Here is a 9,190-nt window from a genome sequence, read left to right as displayed (position 1 = left end):
ATAAAGCCTCTTTCCAGGTAAGGTATGCAAAGCGGTATGTGTGTTTGTTGAGCAATGTTTACTTGTCACCAAAATGAGACTAGTTATACAATTTACTGGTTCTGTTACCATGGGATTAATCTTCAGGGCTTCATAAACTTTAATGTCTGCAGGATAGAATTTGATAGGAACCCCTGATGCATTCTTCCATATTTTTCATACATGTAACAACAACAAAAGGCAAACTTGTGAAAGTAAAATATGAAACAAATGTGAACTTGGAATTTAATGCATATTTTCATAGTTAAAGAGGGGACCAGTAGGAGTATCTAGGCAGTGACAAAATCAAGTTAAACCAAGTCCTTTAAGTTAAACATACATAGCTAGTAAGCTTTATAACTTATTTGAACAAATCAGATATATTGAAAATTTTCAAAATTACAGTCAACCATCTGTTTTATCGAACCAAAGAGATTAAACAATATTTGGGGCACTTAGCTAAGTATTTACTAATTTTCCTTCACCTTGGCTTCCATTTTGTGTGGCACCTAACCTCTTCTCTACCCTATCTCTTATTAGTGGATCATCCTTCCTAATTGATTTTCTACACACTCGTTGCTGGTAATATTAATAAAATTGTTTTCATCTAAAGAGAAGCTTAGTTCATTTCTGCCTTCTTCCCTTATCTTGAATTTGATTTGAGAGAGACTTTTGCAAAAAACTAAAAAGAAAATCTATATTCAGAATATTTGGATAGACATTTGTCATTTCCAGGAAAATAATCCTTTTCTCCTTAGTAACCCTGCATAAAGAAATTGTTATAAGTGAAAGTTTTAATCCTTCTACAAGACACTCATGAAACAATAAAGTCTTTCTATAACCTTTCACACAGTAAGGAATACACAAGCTTCAGAAGTTCCTGAGAACTGGCTGGTACTTCAAAAATTAATTTTGATTAAATTTTTGAAAAATTGCAGATGAATGCCAAGAACAAAGGGGTAATCAGAGGAACTGCAAAACAATCAGATTTATTGATATGATAATAAATTAGAATAGCTGTCTCAAGTGGGTTCTGGATGACTTATATAAACCAACAATCTTAGGATCTGAATCAATGTTTTTCACTCCAGATCAAATATTTAATTGCTTTAATTTGATGAAAATGAATTTTGAAAAGGGAAATTTTAAAAGGTTGGGGTAAGTGGAATGTAAACTGTGTTAAGTGATCTCCTGTTTAACATTAGTTATAATCATGATGACTTTCAAGGACTTATAACTGCCTTTCTTTTCCTAATATTTCTTGTATTTATTATGAGTTGAACTCACCAACGTATTTCCCCTTTTCCTTTTTGATAACATTTTGAGTGTATTGATGCCCTTTTTGTTGTTGTTGCTTTTCTTCATAGGAAGGCATCAGGCAATGGAGCTTTTAATTCTCTGGGAGAAAGATTATACCATGTAATCTCCTAGTGTCAGTAATTGATCCGATTAATTAGGAGCTTACTGTGTTACAAAGATGCTTATTCTTCCACATTTTAACATCTGTGCAACTGGACCTATTTTAATGCCAATTGGTAGCATTTCTGTGTAGTGATATATAAAATAAAAGTGCATATTAAAGCTGACGACATCTTAGATATGTTGAAATTCACCAAATTCACTAAAGTCTCCAGAAGAGCCAAATCGTGCCCAATATCATTCCTTTTCAACAATCTCAAAAGAGAAAATGATGCTTTATCATATTTGTAGGACATTTATATTAAATACTCATTGCCTATGCATTATTCAAAAATAACATAACTTCTATTTTGTGCTTTAAAAAAATCTGAGTCTTCTCTCACATACATTATATACATACCTAGCCCTGCTGTCATTTTTTTTCCTGCTACCTATTTTTAGTTCCATCATGAATTACAATATGCTATATATCCCTGGTTTGAAATGTTTTCTTGTTTTGTATGATTCATAGTACTTAGTCAGAAGTTTGGCCTGCCATTAAATTTTCTTTAAGAGATTTGAAAGATGCATGGTACACTACAATGTCATACAATAGGCTAAATTAATGGTACTTCCTTTCACATATATCACAGAATTGACTTTGGCATGGCAATGAATTGTGATAATTATAATCAGAATTAAAAAGCAGCTAGTCAGTTGCATCATGTTACAAATAGTAAAAATAATCCCACTCTTTTATATTTTAAAATATAACAAAATATGAATGACAACTGTACTAACTTTTGACCAAACATGCATTTTTATTTTAAGACTTTATAATAAACTTACTTGTCAAAATGCATAACTTGAAGAACAATTAATTAATCCAGTTCCATACTTAAGACTGTATGAAACTGGCTTTGGTATTTTTCATGACCTATTTTGTCTGATTTGATTAGTGATTTGAAAGATGATGACAGACTAATGATTTTGATAGAGTGATTTTCAAAGGATTCTTTTGAATGAGATTTATTTAACAACAACAAAACAAACGAAACTTTTTTTTTAATGTGCCTTTCCAAGATCAGGGCCTCATAACAGCATTTAAACTGGAAAAAAATTCACTTCAAATTCATTTCCATCTTGGTTGATGCCTACTTTTTACAAATTGCTTTGCCTCCATCTCAACGAAGCAGAAGGTATATACTCTTCTTGCAACTGGGTAGTTGATATCAATGAGGAGTTACTGCATTTTCTGTGAAAACAATAAAATCATAGGGTTCAATCCCATGTTATTTCCTTTCATACAACATTCCTTTTGTGTCTACCAGTTTAATTCATTTTCTTAGTGCTTATTTTTAAAAAGCTGACTCTGACATTTTTTTACTTTAACTTAGGAGAAAAGCTACCATGAATGAACAGAACTTTTTTTCAAATCTGATATTAAAAAGCTCTCTGCTGAGTATCCATAATACTTACAAATATGCATTATTACATAGAAAAAGTAGGGCTTGAAGATTTGAAATTTTAATGGACCAATTGTCAGTTCACAATCAATCCATTACATGTTTGTGTCTGCTTAGGAACAACTGAAAGTTAGGGAGATTTAACTATTCCACGTATTTCCATATGGACTACCTAATTGGCATTTTTAGAATAAAAGTTAATAAAATATGAGTCATGAGTTCACCACCCTGAACCCACATTGAGTATATTTAGATTAAGGGATTGCTATTCAAAATTTTGAGCCAGATAGAGGCTAAACTCTGGGTAGAAATGAAATAGTTTTCTCAAGAGAATATTTACAACTGAATGAATTTAATTTTGACTGTTCTAATTTTCCATGAGTTGAGTTAAAAAATATTCTTATTTTTCAATAAAGTGATGAGAAAGTCTGTGAAATAGGGATTAGCTTGTTAGTTTCTGTTTGTTTTCTTATGGCTCTTCACTGTTGTCCTGGATTCCCAGGATATCATTTTTATTTCTTGAATCTCATCAGTATATTTAAATGTATAAGTTTAATCAAATATATGTTGTGTTGAATTTATATTGAATGTTAGTTACATTTTAGATCTCAAAGTTTAGATTTAACTTACTTTTCATTTTGATATTTTACTTCTGCTAACTAGTATCAGATAGCTGTATGTCATTTTCCCTTGGATTTTCTTTCAATAAATGCAATTATATTAAATACTCTATTAGTGTTTTGGGGAAATTTCTGCTGTCAATAAGCACTTAAGTTAGAAACAAAAAGCTATTTAGAATGGCAATTATATTTGCAAATTAAGATGAAAATGCCATCATTTCTTTCACTATAAAAAAGCTTTTATAGACTCAACACTGCAGTGAAGCACAATTAGCCCATTAAAGTTATGTGTTGATTCTTAACATCCTTTGTGAGGAATCATTTATAAGAGACTGTGTTAAACAAGTAGGCATTAAAAAAGTCTTCCTGAATGAACTGTGATTTAAGAATTATAGTTCAATTTAGTAACTCTGGGCTTCGGCATGATAGGTGAAATATTGACCAAGGATTACATCGCTCATGTTCTCTAGGAAGATGGTTTCAGCCACATATTCCTTGGGGGCACTCTGTAGGCTTCATGAGTTTCTTCTGAGGGAAATGAATAATAGTTCTTGACAATAATTTGTGTGAACCAAAGTATAAATGGAATCCTAACAATTAACTTGCACAGCTTAATTTCCTCTCACCCTTTGGTATTGTATTTCTAAGTGTATCCATGAAATTTTAGAAAAGTGAATACAATTATCATTAGTAGACCCATTAACTGTCTTTAAAAGTCAACCCCTAACTGTGTATTAAAATACTGTTTATTATAAGCTATTTGGTTTAATAGCAAGTTAGGGATCTTACCCATCTTTTGTTTTCCTATGGTACTATGTTCCTTTAATGGATTCTTAAGTTGTCTGAATATCTGCTCCCCAACTGATATTGTAACCTACTCCAGGACAAGAACTGTGTCTTTTAACAAGTTTAAGTACTTCCAATTTATCTAGGTTCTATGGAGATTATTGGATTAATGATGATTGAATTAATCCACAATTTAGAGCTATATTTAGTATAAAACTTATTCAATGAACCTAGGAATTAAGCAACAATGTCACCTTTCAGTGGTAAAATCAATGAAATTTCACAGACAGAAGAGGTCTCCTGTGTGTGAGAAAAATGAGAAGTAAAGGCAACTGAAATACCAATGTAATTGCAACACAAATTCCTAGCACTTCTTAGTTTAACAGAAAGTGAATATATTTCTTAATAAAAGGGCAGATGTTGTCAATGTTTTTGCAAACAAAATTACTATATGGTTAAACTAAGGAAAATGAAATTAATTCTGCATGTTTTGTGTCACATGCCATCACTATATGTGAGACTAATACTACATAGGATCTCTGCTTTCAACCAAAATATATTAATTATACAATATTATGCTTAATTTTATATTAGATAGATCATGAGCTCTAGCTAAATTTAATAGCTCCTTTCTAGAGTTTGTTGCAGTATATGTTTCTTGAGATCCAATCATCCACTGAACTCAAAATAAATTATATTTAAACAACCAAATATTTATAAGAATTATATGATAATTGAAATGTAAGATAAAATTTTAAAGATATGACATTTATTTAGTTCTGGGAATATTTTATGTAGCATCAGCTATATTCTTATATATGGAACAAATAATGGTAAATTAATTTTCGAATTTGGGAATTGTGTTGAACAGAGGTAACTAATTTTTGTTATTTTAATTGTTTCTGTTTTGAATTATATGTTTTAATTTCCAAAATTAACACCATTCAATAGGCCAATGAGCCCCAAATAAAAGGTGATACAGTGTTAGTACATGGCAACTACATAATAATTGTTAAGTGAAACTATAAGTAGTACAGTGTCTGTATAATTTTTTAATGAAATAAACTTGCACCTTTCCTTTCTCATTGATTTAGTTTTTGACAATGTCATGTACAAGACTGGGATTTTGCATGTACTCAAAAAGCCTTTCCAATTCAGGGGTATTTGAGGGTACCAGAATTGTATCCATTCTGAATCAACATCCTCTACTAGGGCCTGCCATTTCTCACCCAACAGTCTACTCCTTCACGCTCAGTATTGCTTTCTTCAAGTAATCTTTTTTTCAAACTATAACTACTCTCATTAAGGAAGCATATTAGAGTTCTCTAAAATTTGGAGATAACATTTTATTAGTTTACAGTTTTCAAATATTCTAGCAAAATAAGCTAAGAAAACACTGACCTACTGGGAGGGGCTAAGAAACAAGGAAAGGCATGTAAAGAGGAGAGGTATGGCGTTTCAAAAACTGTTCATTTCACAATTTTCCTGAGGACAGTTCCAGATTTCGTATGCACTACATAAAATATAGACAGGATGAACGGAATGTCAGCCAATTACATGTGAAGGCTCAAAGAACAGAATGATAAATCTTTTAGGACAGAAATATAAACAGTGAGGTCACCAGGAGGGGGACAAATGAACAGATAAGGAGAATGCATTGAAAAATTAGACTAATCAAACTAGAACCTTCAAGTTAACAGAAAGGAAAGTAAAATTACATAACAATGCATTTTGGAAAGTTATATAATCTAAAAAAATGGAACTAAAATATTTAGATGAAGTAAACTTGAAAAAGAACCACAATAAATATATATGCCAACACTTTACCACACACTTTTCTTACTTTCTCTTCTTTACTCTACAGGGACTGTAGTTACAACTTGTCCTCTTTGTCCACTTTCTCCTTCCTGGGTATGTGGATACATAGTATGTAAATTAGTCCAGAGTTGAGAATTGTTGTGTCTATTGTACATGTGCCAGTTTGGGCTTGAGCATTTCCAAATTATTTCCACTTTCTGTAATAGTCTTACTTCAAGCCCACACATACATGCACACTATTTATATAATGACTTATCATTTTCAAAGTATTTTCAGTTCATCTCTTCTAGCCCATAATGGTTAGTAAATCTCCATGGTACACATGAACCTATGTATAATGGATGTGTTCTGGTCTTCTTTCCATCACTCTATCTCTCATTGCATGTGGATGGTACCCTTTCACAGTGCAACCCAGGATTGACTAGAACAGTGTTTAATAGGCAATGTATTTTGTATTTCATTATCAGTGAACCTCTATACTTTATCAAATCTAAAACAACATAATTTTACCTACCACTGAATGAAAAAAAATATTTTTATTGTGATTGTAAGACACCATTAGTTCTAACAGAAAATCCTATTTCAGAGATGTTAAATTGCAAAATAATAATAATAATAATCTTTAGACTGATGAAATACAGCCTTATTTATGAATATAGAGGATATTTCATTTGACAACCTCACAGGCAATCTTCGCATGGTGTAATGCATTTGAACTCTGTAATGTGAATCAAAATTTCCTAGAACAGTTGCTGAAAACAGATTCCAGAATCTTGGCACCAGTGGTTTTGTTCCAGTTGATCTTGAGGGAAGAGAGAAGGGACAGGTTTTTAAAAAGCCACTTAAATAATCCTGATCTACATGATCAAAATAACCATAATTTGTTAAAGATTGGAGTGCTGGAAAGAACTAAAGTTCAAATCCTGATTTTACCACTAGGAGCGGTGTGACCTCACATAGATGGTTTAAAATCTCTGTGCCTTAGTGCCCTTGGAGATACCGTTGAAAAGTGTGGCATCAGACTACCAGGGTTCTTCATTGCATCATCTCCCTCAGTTCCCTTGGCTATAAAAGGACGTTATGTTATTAATTATGGAGCTAATATGTGTAAAAAATTTAGGACATTACTGGCATAAAACAAGCAATACATAAGTCTTGGCTCACCTGTAAAAATGGAATGGTAATAACAGTACCCACCTCATAATGCCATAATGATTAAATGAGGCAATGCAAATTGAGTATTTAGCAAAGACAGAAATTAGTTTTTTTAACATACTAGTTTAATAAAGTAATGAATCTTTTAAAATAAGTTCTTTAAAACCTCTTCTAATAGCAAACCCTTATTTCCTTGTCCTGTTTTAACTTGAAGATAGGCAAGAAAGAGTTCCATAATATTTTAATGATTCAAGTATTTTAATGCTTATATTTATCTGACAAGAAGTGTAATCGCCCCCAAATGAAATAAGCTCTCTGACATTACTTTAAAATGTAAATTATTTTTTGAATAACCATGCTATTTTAGGGTATAAAAAAGAAAAATGCTAGTAAGGAAGCATATGTTTGGCATTCTCCGAAAGTTACCATTGAGAATCACATATGTGTTTATATTCTAGACAGAAATGCTGCTCATTTTTTAAAAATAAACTTTTATTTTGAGATAATTCTAAATTCACCTGCATTTGTGAGAGATAACATAGAAAGATCCTGTATATATTTTGACCCGGTTTCTCCCACTAATTACCTCTTGTAGTTATATATTTGTGTGTATTTAGTTCTGTGTATTTTAATTGCACCTGCAGGTTCAAGTACCCACCACCATGGTCAAGATACACAGTTCAATCACCTTTAGTGTTTGTTGTCTTTTACTTTACATATTTCCCTTCTCCCTCCCCTCTTACAACCTATCCCATTTTCCTATCAACAACTAATCTGATCTCTTTTCTACAATATTGTCATTTCAAGAATGTTACATTATGGTATCATACACTATATAAATTTTAGGGATTGGCTTTTTACTGGCAACAGAATTCCCTGGAGATTTATCCAAGTTGTGGCATGTAAGCAATAATTTGTAACTTTTTATTGCAGAGTATCGTATTGTGTAGTAGTTTTGTAACCATTCACCCATTGAAGGACCTCTGAGCTTTTGCCAGTGCAGGGCCATTACAAATAAAGCTGCTCTGAACATTCATGTATACATTGTTGTGTGAACGTAAATTTCCATTTCAGAAATAAATGTACAACATTATAAAAAACTGCCAAATTGTTTTCCACAGTGGGTGTACCATTTTTCACTTCCACCAGCAATGCATGAATGATCCAATTTCTACGCATTCTCACCAACATTTGGTATTGTCACTATGTTTTTATTTTAACCATTTAGATGGGTGTGTAATGTCTCATGACTTTAATTTTCCTTTTCCTAATGACTAATGAAGTTGAATACCTATTCATTTGCCATCTGAATATCACCATCTGTGAAATGTCTACCATAACTTTTGCCTATTTTCTAAACGGTTCCTTTGTTTTCTTTTACTGTTGAGTTTTGGGAGCTCTTTTAATATTTTACACATTAAGTCATTTGCTGGATTTACAGCATTCAAATAGCTTCTTTCAGTCGGTACTTTGTCTTGTCATCCTTTTCACATGGTATTTTGCAGAGCAAATGTTTTTAGTTTTGATGAATTTTATTGTTTTTCCATAAATCCATATGGATTATGCTTATAGTGTCAAGTCTAAGAACTCTGTAGCTCAAGGTACTAAAGATGTTTCTCAATTATTATTCTTTTATAATCAATGTTATCTTTATCTTAAGATGGAAAATTGGACAAATTATAAGTCCTATTATAATGTTAGGTACACTTATTTTAGTTCAAAATACTGACATTTTCTCATAGTAGTGATGGAAGTTATAAAATAAATAAATGGGGCTAACAATTTAGTTGTTCTGGTGTTAAATCTAAATTTAGAATGTTACATTTAAAGTTACTTATATGATGTATGAGAATTCCACAAAAACTTTCATATAAGGACAAGGAAATTGCCTCTCTGCATCCCAGACATATCCAAAGATCACTATCCTTT

Source organism: Vulpes vulpes, chromosome 6 (assembly GCF_048418805.1).
Source record: "Vulpes vulpes isolate BD-2025 chromosome 6, VulVul3, whole genome shotgun sequence".
Classification (NCBI taxonomy): Eukaryota; Metazoa; Chordata; class Mammalia; order Carnivora; family Canidae; genus Vulpes; species Vulpes vulpes.
Note: the sequence above shows the minus strand (reverse complement) of the source record.